At 47.4% G+C, this 12,942-nt stretch overlaps 1 long non-coding RNA gene across 5 annotated transcripts in view; it reads left to right on the forward strand.

Moving 5' to 3' along the window:
• LOC126934223 (uncharacterized) overlaps positions 1 to 12,942 on the forward strand; it is an 83,328-nt gene that overhangs the window by 42,655 nt on the left and 27,731 nt on the right. For 2 of the 5 annotated variants that reach the window (XR_007718878.1, XR_007718877.1), the window contains exons 1-6: positions 197 to 517; positions 2,425 to 2,548; positions 6,330 to 6,496; positions 7,118 to 7,262; positions 7,909 to 7,976; positions 8,378 to 8,478. This is a non-coding gene — a long non-coding RNA (uncharacterized LOC126934223). Of the gene's footprint in view, positions 1 to 196; positions 604 to 2,424; positions 2,549 to 6,329; positions 6,497 to 7,117; positions 7,263 to 7,908; positions 7,977 to 8,377; positions 10,279 to 12,942 lie in introns of those variants that run through there. The other 3 variants (XR_007718874.1, XR_007718876.1, XR_007718875.1) reach the window with 3 other exon arrangements.

A 12,942-nucleotide genomic window follows, 5' to 3' on the forward strand; every position in this document is an offset into this window, starting at 1 on the left:
CCCGGCCTGCACAGGGGCTGTAGACTGCTGCTGTTGGGGCCAATACCAGGCCAGGGAAAAGGAAAGAAAGAGAAAAATGAAGAATGAGAGAGCTATTTTCAACTTTAAGGATACCAAATGGGGTTTTAAACATTATGGACAAATGACACAGGGTAGGGAGCTTTATTTGCTCAAGGAGTCAGGAATCCTAGCCTCACTTACCCAGTATCATTTTTCAGAATTCACCACTGGCTTTTTGAGTCAGGTCTGGAAACTTAAGCTTCTCCTTGGCATGAAATCGGAAGACATGCACAGTGGATTTTCCCATTCTGTGAGATGAGCTGGACAGAGGCTCCAGGAAGTGAGATCTGGGGCATTCCACCTCTGCTGTGTCTCCTTGGAGACTACAATATCGTTCATTCTGAGGTTCCATTCTTACATGTAGTGGTTCCTGGTCTGCCCATTTGGAAAAGGGGACTAGGAATACCTGTCCTACCCACGTCATGAGGGTGTTATAGGGATCCATACACTCTGAAAGGTGCGTGACTGAATTATTGGAATATTGATGAAGCTGGAAGTCCCTGTGTGTCGACATTGTGTGTAAGGAGTTCTTCGTTCCATGAGGTGGGAGTTTGTCTGATTTTTCACTGATATCCCCAGCTATTAGAACAATGATTGACATATACTAGGCACTCAAAAAAAGTTTGTTGAATGAATACATGTGGAAAAAGAAAAGAAACGAAGAATTATAGAATGTAACAACTGGAGAGATCTTTAGAAATCATGTCAAATCTCAATTTATAAGTCCCAGCAAGGTTTATGCTCCTCTCCAAGCTATTACAGCCTCAAGGGTCAACAAGTGAACAGACCTCCCAGATGGAGCTGACCAAAGCCTTCTTGCATTCAGTTTCTCTTACTGCTTTGCAGTGACATGAAACTAATTTTGAAAAGAAAAAAAACAAAAACGTAAGCTCTAATGATTGATTCTGTTTTTTCTTTTGGCAAGGGCAAAAAAAAAAAAAATTCCATTCCAGCTCTGGGCATAACATGCCTGGTCCTATTACACTTTTAAAAAGTAAAAAGAGAAGAAAACAAACAAGCAAACAAAATCCAACACTTGGAAACTTGCTTGGCATCCAGTGTACTCATTCCTGGTTCATGGAGCAGTCAGAAAACACATATCATCCTTGAATTCCTTCTCAGGCACAACTAAAGCCAGAGTGTAAGCTTCGACAGTCTAGCTTCCCAAAGGCTCTTCCACTTCTCAGACCCACCAGCAGCTCATCTCTCTGTCAGAGCAATCTGATTGACAATCATCAATCAGGAAGGACTTCAGGGGTCTTGTTGCCCCTTTACTACAGAGGCTTGCCATGGTCACCCAGCTGGCGAGTGACGGCCTGGACCCTCCCTATTTGCCAGGTCCAAGGACATTTAATAGAAAGGACACTGCTCACCGCTGACCCTGGACACCTCTCAGACCACTGGGCCTGTCACGTGGCGGGTGTGAGTGGGGAAACCCAGCAGGATGTGGGCTAACGGCAGGGGAAGTTTCATGTCTTCCTCTGCTGCCTCTCACTACTGTAGCACAGGAGAGCCATGTCTGTTCATGTTGCCGGTCTAGATGCTCTCTGGCCTGTCCTGAACTTTCTCCGGCTCTTTCTTCAGCATTTCATGAGCTTTTATGATGAAGCCTCTGTGTATGTTTGTGTGAGCAGCAGAAAAGGTGCAGAAAGATGTTTGTTAAACTGTTAGCAGTGGGATTCGAGTTAGGCAGGTGGAGATGATTAACTTTTCCTTACTTTATCTCTGTGTTGCTTGAACTTGTTATAACCAGCACGTATTACACATGCAACTTTTAAAAATCCAATAAAATTAAAAAGCAAGTCGCAAAAGGAGACACAGTATGATATCATGCCCATAAAATCCAAAATCCAAAACTCCCATAAACAATATGTCATATTGTTATAGGGTATCCTATGTATTGTTTATGGGGTCTAAACCTAGGGGCCTAGTAAAAGCCTAAATCCTGCTGGAAGACACCACACTGGACGGGAAGAGCTTGTAGAGAAAGGAGGCAGAGTGATGTTGAGGAAGGCAACTTCAACTGGACCCATGGCGTTTTGTTTCCTAAGAAAACAAAAACCTCGAAGCAAATATGGTGAAAAGCTAATGTTCATTGGAGCGGACGATGGGTCTTTCATGACTGTTACGTTATTCTCCATACTTGTCCATTTGTTTGAAATATTTCAGAAACTGAATGAACTGTAACAAAGGGGAGATAATTGAATTCATCCTTATTTGTAATTTATCTTGCATGACACCCCATATGTACCCCAGGTATAAGAAAGGAAAAAAAGAAAGAGGGAGGAGAAAGGAAAAATCAGAGTTTTGGAGAGCTAGTTTGCTTTTCTGATCTTCCTTATTCTTCCACTGGGTTTTTTTCAGCAAATAAACGTGGAAAAGAGGCAAAGTTAATGTCCCCTGGAGAAATGGACGGATGATTGGCTGGATGGACAGACGGACAGGTGGATAACCTCATGAGCCAACAGCTGCCAGGTTTTCAGAGCAGGTAGGAATCTGCCTTCATCATGGAGGCTGCGACTGGGACTGCTCACTGCCCACAGCTCACCTCTGGGTGTGATATGATGCATTCATGAAACTGGGCTCTTATGCCTTAGCTTGTAAGGCTGCAAGTGCCCCCTGTGCGAATCAGTAGCTAGAACACAAAGAGCACCTACGGCCCATTCCGCCCCTGTGCCCCTGTGGGGAATATTCAGGGGTCTTTCCCCAGCCCCAGGTTGAGACCTGCAGCTATGATGGTGGGGACCCAAGAGGGACAGTGGCTCCCCGCTGCTCTTGAGGGCCAGGAACTAATAATAAACCATGCAGCCATTTCATAGGAACCACATCAATTTTTTTTCTCAAAAAATGAAAAAGTTCCTGAGAAATGGTGGACAGCAGAGGGGTTCTTCATTGTACCTTTTTTCTTGGGGCGTGTAACCTGGAACTGGGGAGGTGAGGGTCTGGCCAGGGCCACAGTTAAGGACATGTGTCTGGGCTCAGACAGCAGAGCAGTGCTCTCCCACTAGCCAGCTCAGGTGGGCTCTAGAAGTCAGTCTGGTGGAAAAGTGCCCAGCCCACACAGGTGACAGCTCTTACTACACTCCAGGTGCTGTCCGCTTATCAGACGTTATTTAATCCTCGCAGCAGTCTATGGGGTAGTTGAGTAGTGTGGCTGGAATATCAGGGCTGTGTAGGGATGCCTTAGGAATGAACCTGAAGAGGTCAGTTGGGACTGGGCTGGGGAGGACCAGAATGCCATGCCAAGGATCCCTCCTCTGGGTGAGGCGGAGTGATCAGGGGCTTTTGGTAGGGAACTAATGTGACCTGACTTATTTTTTTGAGAATAGATTGGAGGGGCAAGAGCAGAGCAGAGGCTGAGAGAGATGATGGGGCATGAGGGATGGTGGCCGGGACTAATGCTGGGGCCTTGGGCGAGGACAGGGAGACGGAAGCAGCATAGGGATCACTAGAGAAGAGAGCCAGAGAGGAGGCAGAAGCCCCAAAGGAGGAAGAAACCATGAACAGGAGTCTTGCTTAGGCTCTGCCCCCAACCAGCTTTGGAACCTTGGGCAAGTCATGTCACCCCTCATGGACTCAGTTTTCACTGCTGTAAAATGATGGGGCTGAATGCATCCTCTACCATGGTAAGAACGATGGGCCTTTTGCACGTTTCTTTTGCTCCAGGGGTGGGGAAAGCCTGAACCATGGCATAGTGTCTGGCACTGCCAGGAGCACCAGAGGAACTGCCAAAGTGGCAGGGAGTGGCTGGCACACGGGTTCAGTTGGCATTGCAGCAAGCAGCATGGCAACGCTAAGGCAAAGAGCAGGCCAAGGCTGCCGGGGCTTGCCAGCGTGGGCAGGATGTTGGAGTCACTGTGGCAGGGCTCCAGCAGACACGGGCAAGGCCAGTCTGTGAACCGCATCCCTTCTTTACATAATCATCCTTACAGCAACATGTTTTCTCATTTCAGTTAAGCAGTGCCAGGCCTCTGATCAAATGGCTTTTGTAATCCTTGTTGTCAAGTTTAAGCTTGAGCAAATAGTAAGGCAGCCTCAGAGTCACTTCAGCCTTCTGACTCAGTGTCCCTGTGTGCAACGGATGGGGTGGGATCTTCTAAACATCCCTTCTGACCATAACATGCTAGGAGCCTTCTGTTAGAATTCCACCTTCGAAATCACACCCTGCTGGGGGCACCCCCTGCCTCTGATTGTGATCAAAGCTCACTGCAGCCTCAAACTCCTGGGCCCAAGTGAACCTCCTCTCTCAGCCTCCTGAGTAGCTGGGACCAGAGGCGTGTACCACCACACCCAGCTAATTAAAAAAAATTTTTTTTTGTAAAGACGGTCTCACTATCTTGCCCAGGATGGTCTTGAATTCCTGGCCTCAAGCAAGCCTCCCACCTCAGACTCCCAAAGTGCTGGGATTACAGGTGTGAGCCACCACACCCAGCCTTTATACATTTTGAAATACACTTTTCAGCTGTAGAGCCATGATATGTGATTTAAATTCTCTGTGCCTGTTTCCTTGGGCCTGGCAGAGAAAGTGTGACTAGCCTACTGTGGCTGTACACCCGGGGATGATAATGCTACCTACTTTGCTATTAGGAATTCTAAGTGAGAAAATATGAGTGAAACCTTTAGCACAGAACCAGGCACACTGTATGAATGGACAGCTATTATTGTAATTATGCATTCAGCCATCAGAACTTACTGCACATCGAGAGCTGTGCAAGGCTCAGGGAATAGGGTACTAACAAGTTAGGCTGACGAGCAAGTGTCCTGTCCTCACCGAGTTGCTGTCCGAAGGGGAGGCAGACCAGTCAAAGAGTTTCCCTTAACTAGTGCACGTGCCCTCTGCTAGGGAAGCAAGAGGGGCTGCAGGAGCCCACAGGAAGGGCACTCACCCCAGAGCCATGAGCGGCAGGCCCCTGCAGCTGCCCTCTGCTGTCTGGATGCCTTCCCCTGGCCTGGAAAGAGCTTTGCCCAGATGACTCCATGACTTGCTCATTCATGTTATTTAGGACTCTGCTCAGTCGTCACCTCCACAAGGAGCCTTCTCCAATCTTTCTGTCTAAAACAATCTCCCCCCACCCCACCGCCTTTATCATTCCATTCCATGCCCTCATGCTGCTTTCTCTTGATAGTACTGATCTTTTCTACCAGCGGATTGTGGATCTGTTTTGAAAAATATGTTTATTGACCATTTACTCACCACAAAATAAGCTTGGTGAAAGCAGGGGCTTTACCTATTTTGTATTCCTTATTGCATCCCCAGTGCCCCCCAGAACAATGCCTGGGCCTCAGTGAGCCATCAATGCCTGTCTCTGGTGAATGAAGTGACCACTAAGCTGGATCCTGTAGGGTGCATAGAGGCTGGCCAGGGAAAGGGTCAGGGAGAGAATCTTTCAGGCAGAGGGAGCAGCACATACAAAGCCAGGGGAAGAGAGCAGAACGTGATGGGAGGTAGTTCTGTATGACAGGCATGTTCATTAACAGAGCAGGAGGAGCAGGCGGCGAGAGGAGGAGTTTTCTGCTGAATCATGATGTGGGTCTGACCTGGCGGAAGGAGCCAGGGCAGGAAGGATGATTGGAGACGAAAGTCGCAGACTGCGCGTGGTTCTAAGAAGGTTTTGGCCAGGCAGATGGGGAGTCCCTGAGCCAAAGCTGGCCCTCAGAAGAATTCCCCATCAGGCAGAAGCTAGTGCCATGCTATGCTCAGCCTTTGGCTGGAATTAGCTCAGAGGACATGTGGCTTTGGAGGGATGCAGTGAGGGATCCCAAAGGGCAGGAGCTGTGGCTGTCACTTGACTGCTCCCTGCAGCAGGAGACCTCGATGGTGCAATTCCATGGCTGCCCAACAAGCAGAGAGGGCAAGGAAGGAAGTGGTGAGAGTTACGCCTGGAGAGCTAAACATGGACCAGATCACCCAGGGTACTTCAGGCCCTGTTAAAGATTTGTATTTTATCATGAGGGCAATGAGATGTCAGGGTGTGGTTTTGTTCGGGGAAACAGAATGATTGGATTGGATTTGCATGTCAGAAGGATCACTTTGGCAAGAAAATGGAAACCGAAACCTTATAAAAATTCTAGATTAGTAATCCAGGCTCTTTTTTTTTTTGGTTTTCATTCTCACTGTGAAAGCAGTTTGAGAAATAGACAAAGGTGGCCTCCTTGTGGAAGCCAAACCTCACCTTTATTCCTGTATAAACAGTTGGCAAATATGCCTTTGTCGTGAGGGCCAAATGGGTTTCCAAGCACTCCTTGCCCAATGGTTCCCTCCTATCTAGGCCTGGGTCAGCCACGCAGGCATCCATCTGGGTCTCCTCTGGAGAATCACTGCCTTCCTGTGGCCAGGATGAGGAGGGGAAGAAGAGGCTGAGGCCCCGGCACTTACCATGGTCTTTCCATTGCTGAGCTCCACCTAATGGAGAAACAAGGACACCTGTCACCCCAGGTGAGTTGGCCATAAGCGTTAATCCTAGAAGCACAAGGATGGGAGATCTATGTTCTCCACATTTGTAGGTGAGAGATAATGGTGGCCCGGTCAGGTTGGTGGCATTGGAGGGAGGAGGACAGAAAGAAGAATTGACAAGACTTAGTAATTGACTGGATGGTGTGGGTGATGGTTCTGTGTGCTCAAAGAAAGGTCAAGAATGAGGCTCAGGTGTCTGCCTCGCACGACAATGGTGGGCCATGCAATTCTATTTCTAGTCTACCTCCAGTCCATAAGGTACCTTTGTGAGAGTTAGAAACAGGGCCCGCTGAGCAGGGGTAGCTATTGCCAAGGTGACAGCCTATGAGTGACATGGGCTGGATTCTGTCTCCCACACTCCTCCTGGCTAGAGGCCTCTGTGCCGGCTACAACCTGTATGGCCACACATTGTGGACCAGACACCACTGACTGAAATAGGGAGCGAGGGGCCAATTGGTGAGCTGAATTTTAACCATATTAGGTTTGAGGTGTCTGAAGACAATATGAAATTGAGTCTGTTTCTTATTACTATTGAGGTGAAATTTACATAACATAAAATTAACCATTTTATTTTATTTTATTTTATTTTATTTTATTTTATAGACAGAGTCTTACTCTGTCACCCAGACTGGAGTACAGCCACTGCTTGATCTCTGCTCACTGCAACCTCCGCCTCCCAGGTTTAAGCGATTCTCCTGCCTCAGCCTCCTGAGTAGCTGGGATTACAGGCGCCCGCCACCACACTTGGGTAATTTTTGTATGTTTAGTAGAGATGGGGTTTTGCCATGTTGGCCAAGCTGGTCTCAAACTCCTGACCTCAAGTGATCAGCCTGCCTGAGCCTCCCAAAGTGCTGAGACTATGGATGTGAGCCACCGTGCCCGGTCAAAATTAGCCATTTTAAAGCGTACAGTGGCATTCAGTACATTCACAGTGTTGTGCAGCCATCACTTCTCTCTGGTTCCAAAACGTTTCATCATCTGCTAAAAAGATTCCATATACAATAAGCAGTCACTTCCCATTCCCCCTCCCCTCAGCCCCAGGCAACCACTAATCTGCTGTCTTTATGAATTTACCTGTACTGAATATTTCATATAAATGGAATCCTGGCTGGGCGTGGTGGGTCACACCTGTAATCCCAGCACTTAGGGAGGTTGAAGCGGGAGGATCACTTAACCTTAGGAGTTCAAGCAAGCCCTTGTCTCTACTAAAATTCTATATATATATATAAATCTATCTATCTATCTATCTATCTATCTATCTATCTATCTATCTATCTATATATATATATAGAGAGAGAGAGAGAGAAAATAGAAAATAAATGGAATCCTACAGTGTGTGACCTTTTGTGCTTGGTGTCTCTAACTTAGCATTTGTTTGTTTATTTCTTTTTAAGACTGGGGAAAAGATGGGAAGAAGCCAGTAGAGAAGGAAGATGTTGAAAACACAGGAGGGAAAGAGGAGGTGAGCAATAGGATGCATCCCTGAGAATGTGCTGGAGGGGGTGGCATGGGAGAAGCCCAGGACGGACTGCCTTGACACCTGTGAGGGCCGCCTCACACGGAGGAAGCAGGGCGATGAGGCAGATGCTGACAAGAGCCTCATGATAGGTTTGGTGGCAGCTGAGGGGATTTCCACCTAATGATTTCTGCTTTTTTTTCTGTGAAATAAGAGGTTGACCATCTCTGAGAGGACAGTAGTGGTATTGCGGGTTTGAAGAAAATGATGATAATTGGAAATAGCTGCTGGGGAGAACAGGCTAAATCTTGCTGGGGAGATAGAGGAGGTTTTCCAGGCAATATTGAGAGCTGAGTGAGGCTGGGGTCAGTGAATTCACAGTAACATAAATCTGTGGTGTGATCTAGTTTTATCTGCAGATATCAGCGGCCTGGACGTGAGTGAGGTGTACATGTCACATTTGGAGCCATGGCAACCATCCTGTGACCTGGAGGACAGAAGTCTAAAGGTAAAGCCAAAACACAGGGTGGCGGAGCAGAGGATGGTGAGGGTCCCTCAGAATGTTCTGTGCACAGTAGTGAGGATGACTCTGTTCGGAAGTCAGAACTCATTGCTCTTCTCCTCAAAACCCACTAGTGGCTCCCTCCCTCTCCACGAATAAAATTCCAAATCCGTAAAGCCCCATGTGATCTGACTCCCCGCTGCCTCTTTGATCTCATCCTTTTACTCTCCCCCTCCCTCCCTCCAAGCCAACCTCTGGCTTCCTTGCTGATCCTTGAATGTTCCAGCACACTCCAGCCTCATGGCCTCTGCCCTGGCTGTTCTGCTTCACCTGGGCTGCTCTCAGCCTGGAGTGATCTCAGCCCAGACACCTGGCCTGTTCACCCACTTGCTTCAGCTCCCTGTGTAAATGTCACCACCTTGGAGAGGCATTCTCTGACCACCCTCTTTCTAATGCACCCCCTTCTTAACCATTCTATTCCCTTTTCCTGCCTTATTGTTTTTCCGAGTACATATTAGCCCTTCACACTTTAAGGACTTGTTTATTCTCACACACACACTCTTACACTTCCTCATGCTCACATGCACTCTCACACACACACAGTCGCACTCATATGCACTCACTCACGCTCCCTGATACATGCACACGCTCACACTGTCTCACTCACATGCTCACCCACACTCACACACACACAAACGTGAACTTCCAGAGAGCAGCACCCTGGTCCATTTCCCCGACACCTAGAGCAGCACCTGGCATCTAATAGGTATTCAACAAATCTTTACTGAATTAATTAATGAATTAAAAAGCCATTCAAGGTGTGGTGGCTCAGGCCTTGAATCCCAGCACTTTGGGAGGCCAAGGCAAGCACATCACCTGAGGTCAGGAGTCACCAACATGGTGAAACCCCATCTCTACTAAAAATACAAAATTAGCTGGGCGTGGTGGTGCATGCCTGTAATCCCAGCTACTAGAGAGACTGAGGCAGGAGAATTGCTTGAACCCAGGACGCGGAGTCTGCAGTGAACCGAGATTGCGCCACTGCACCACAACCTGGGCAACAAGAGTGAAACTCCGTCTCAAAAAAATACAAAAATAAAAATAAAAAGCCAGGGTCCTTGGTGATGTTATTGAGTCACTGAACTGACACTGGAGCCACCCAGGCCCAGACTTTTTGTCATGGGAGAGAGTTGTCAACTGCCAGGTCCTAGGAGAAAGCAGCCAAGACCGAAGCAGGGGGCAAGGCATGAACACCCGGGATGGCACCCCTGGCACTCTGGTCAGAGCCCGCCCACTTCACCCATGGCCTGGCCCAGCTGGCCTGTCCCAGCCCTGCAGAGAAACTGAAACCAGAAATCTAGCTCTGAACCCTGGCCCCTTGCCTGTATGACAGCCCATGTGCTTGGTTCCTGCAAGAGACAAATTTCACACTTCTCCAACCAGGACAAACCTGGTGTTTTCAGAACTCCCTGTCCCCAGGTTCACCGGTAGAGAATGGATTCAGTTGTAAATAGCAGGAACCTGAAAGCAGCAACTTCAGCAAATTAGGGGTTTAACTTTCCCAACTGCACAAGCCTAGACTGGAGGTTTGCAGGTCAGGGCAGGTGCAGCAGCTCTGTGATCTCAGTGGCCCTGAGTCCTTCTGTCGGCCTCTCCTGTGTCCTGAGTGTGTGGCCCTGATCCCCTTTTTCCCAAGCAAAGCCAGGGTTCTGATACTGAGGAAGAGAGGTGACCATGGCCAGAATGTAGGCCAGTGGTTTTTCTTTTTTTCTTTATTTGCGATGGAGCCTAGCTCTGTCACCCTGGCTGGGGTGTAGTGGCACTATCTCAGCTCACTGCAACCTCTGCCTCCTGGGTTCAAGCGATTCTCCTGCCTCAGCCCCCGAGTAGCTGGGATTACAGCCATCACACTCAGCTATTTTATATTTTTAGTAGAGATGGGGTTTCACCATATTGGCCAGGCTGGTCTCTAACTCCTGACCTCAAATAATCTGCCCACCTCAGGCCAGTAGTTTTCAAACTTTGCGTGCACTGGAGTCACCTGGAGGGTTTGTTCAAAATGAGATTTTGCTCCTCTTCTCAGTTTCCTCCCTCACCAGTTTCCCAGTGACCAGGCACCATTCTCTGAGAACTACCGGCAACTGGCGTTGTCTGCTACCCCAGGTGACATCACCTGGAACATAAGAGAAATACGCAGAGTGGGTAAGCTGGCCACTGACTTACCGGCTTATCCTTAGAGTGGTCACCACTGACTTACAGGGGCAATCTCAGTGTGGCTAAGCCTCATCTTATTTGGCTCTGTCGCCCCTCAGCCCTCTCACTTCCAGCAGTCCTCCCACCTTCCTCTGTTGCCCATACAAGAAACTGGCTTCAGGACTTTCTGGCCAAGTGTGTGTTTGCAGAGACCACTGAATCCAACTCCCAGGTGTCCAGAGAAGTCAGGACTGGGCTGCTCCTTGCAGACTTTTTGTGAGAGGCTCCGAGCTGCCCTTCCTGCTGGCAGGCTCTTCTGGAGAAGGGATGTTTATCTGTCACGGGTGAGGGCAGAACTCATTGCCACCTTTTGTTGTAAGTTTCTAAAGATACATGCTGCATGAATGTCTTCCTGTCCTGCCCCAAGCAAAGCTTTCCATGTGGACAGGTACCCACCTGTGCTTTTGTTGAAGAGGATACATTTTTAAATTGAGATATAATTCACATACCGTAAAACCACCTTTTAAAAATGTACGAATCAGAGGGGTTTTAAAAAGTATATCCATGGAGTTCTGTAACTATCACCATGAATTCCAGAACATTTTCATTCCCCATAAAGAAACCCCACACCCTTTGGCCATTACTCCCTAATTCCTGATCCCACAGCACTAGCCCCCAGCAAACAACCTTCTGTCTCTGTGGACCTGCCTATTCTGGACGTTTCATATAAATGGAGTCATGCAACATGGGAATATTTGTTTCTGGCTTCTTTCACTTAGCATAATGTTTTCAAGGTTTGTCTATATTCTAGCATGTATTATTCTTTTTATGACCAAATAATATTCCATTGCATGGATATATCACATTTTGTTTAACCATTCATCAGTTAATGGACATTTGAGTTGTTTTTGCTGTTTGGCTATTATGGATAATTCTTCCATGAACTTTCATATGTGAGTTTTTGTGTGGAAACATGTTTTCATTTCTCTTGGGTATATACTTAGGAGTGGAAGTGCTGGGTTATATGGGATGTTAATCTGTTTTGCATTGCTATAAAGAAATACCAGAGGCTGGGTAATTTATAAAGAAAAGAGGTTTATTTGGCCCACAGTTCTGCAGTCTGTACAAGCATGGTGCTGGCATCTGCTCAGCTTCTGGTGAGGCCTCAGGAAGCTTTTACTCATGGCAGAAGGTGGAGGGGGAGCAGGTATGTCACATGGCGAGAGAGTGAGCAGGAGAGATGAGGAGGTGCTGGGCTGTTTTTTTAGCAATCAGATCTTGCCTTAACTAATAGAGCGAGAACTTGCCCATTACCATGGGAGGGTACCAAGCAATTCATGAGGGATCCGCCCCCATGACCTAAATGACTCCCACCAGGCCCCACCTCCAACACTGGGATCAAATTTCAACATGAGATTTGCAAGGAACAACATCCAAACGATATCATATGATAACTCTAAGCTTAACTGCTGAAGGAACTGCCAGACGTTTGTCAAAACTTCTGCATGATTTTACATTCTGCCAGCAGTGTATGACGGTTCAGCTTTCTCCATATCCTTGCCAACACCTGTTATTGTTATTGTCTGTCTTTTTCATTGTGGCTGTCCTGGTAGATATGAAGTGGTATCTCATTGCAGTTTTGATTGATGATGTTATTTTAAAAGAATACATCTGAATGGTACTCACGAAAGCTGTCTCCAAATATTTGATAGCTTATTAGTTCTTAGGGGGGACTTATAAGTTGCTATGGTTGTGAGCCCAAAGTTGGAAGACCCTGCTCATCAAAAGGAGGCACCAGTCACACAGCAAGTCAGCACCTCCTGTGTGTTCAGCACTGTTGAAGTTAAACCATTAGGCTCGTACTGTGTGCCAGGCTTCTTGCTAAGTCCCCGGGATTTAATAAATCCCAAGCTCACAGCAATCCAGGATGCCTGCCTTGTTATCCCCATTTTAGGAATAGGGAAACTGAGGCTCATCCAGGTTAAATCACTTGGCCAAGGTCACACTGAATAGGTCTGGGATTTGGACCCAGTTCTGCCAGACTCTAAAGCCAGTGCACTTAGCCACTACACTCTACCATTGTGAAGGATATGGAAGCATAACATGTGAGGCTTGGTTTTAGACAGTTCAGTTGTAGGCACAAACCTAAAATGCATGAAATATTGATGATTAGAGGAAAACAGTGGATTATTAATTACTGAGGTATGGGGTGGTAGCATTCTTGGAGGGAGCTGGAGTTTCTATCAGTTAGCATTGACTAGATTATGTATCAGTAAC

Source organism: Macaca thibetana, chromosome 13, assembly GCF_024542745.1.
Source record: "Macaca thibetana thibetana isolate TM-01 chromosome 13, ASM2454274v1, whole genome shotgun sequence".
Taxonomy (NCBI): Eukaryota; Metazoa; Chordata; class Mammalia; order Primates; family Cercopithecidae; genus Macaca; species Macaca thibetana.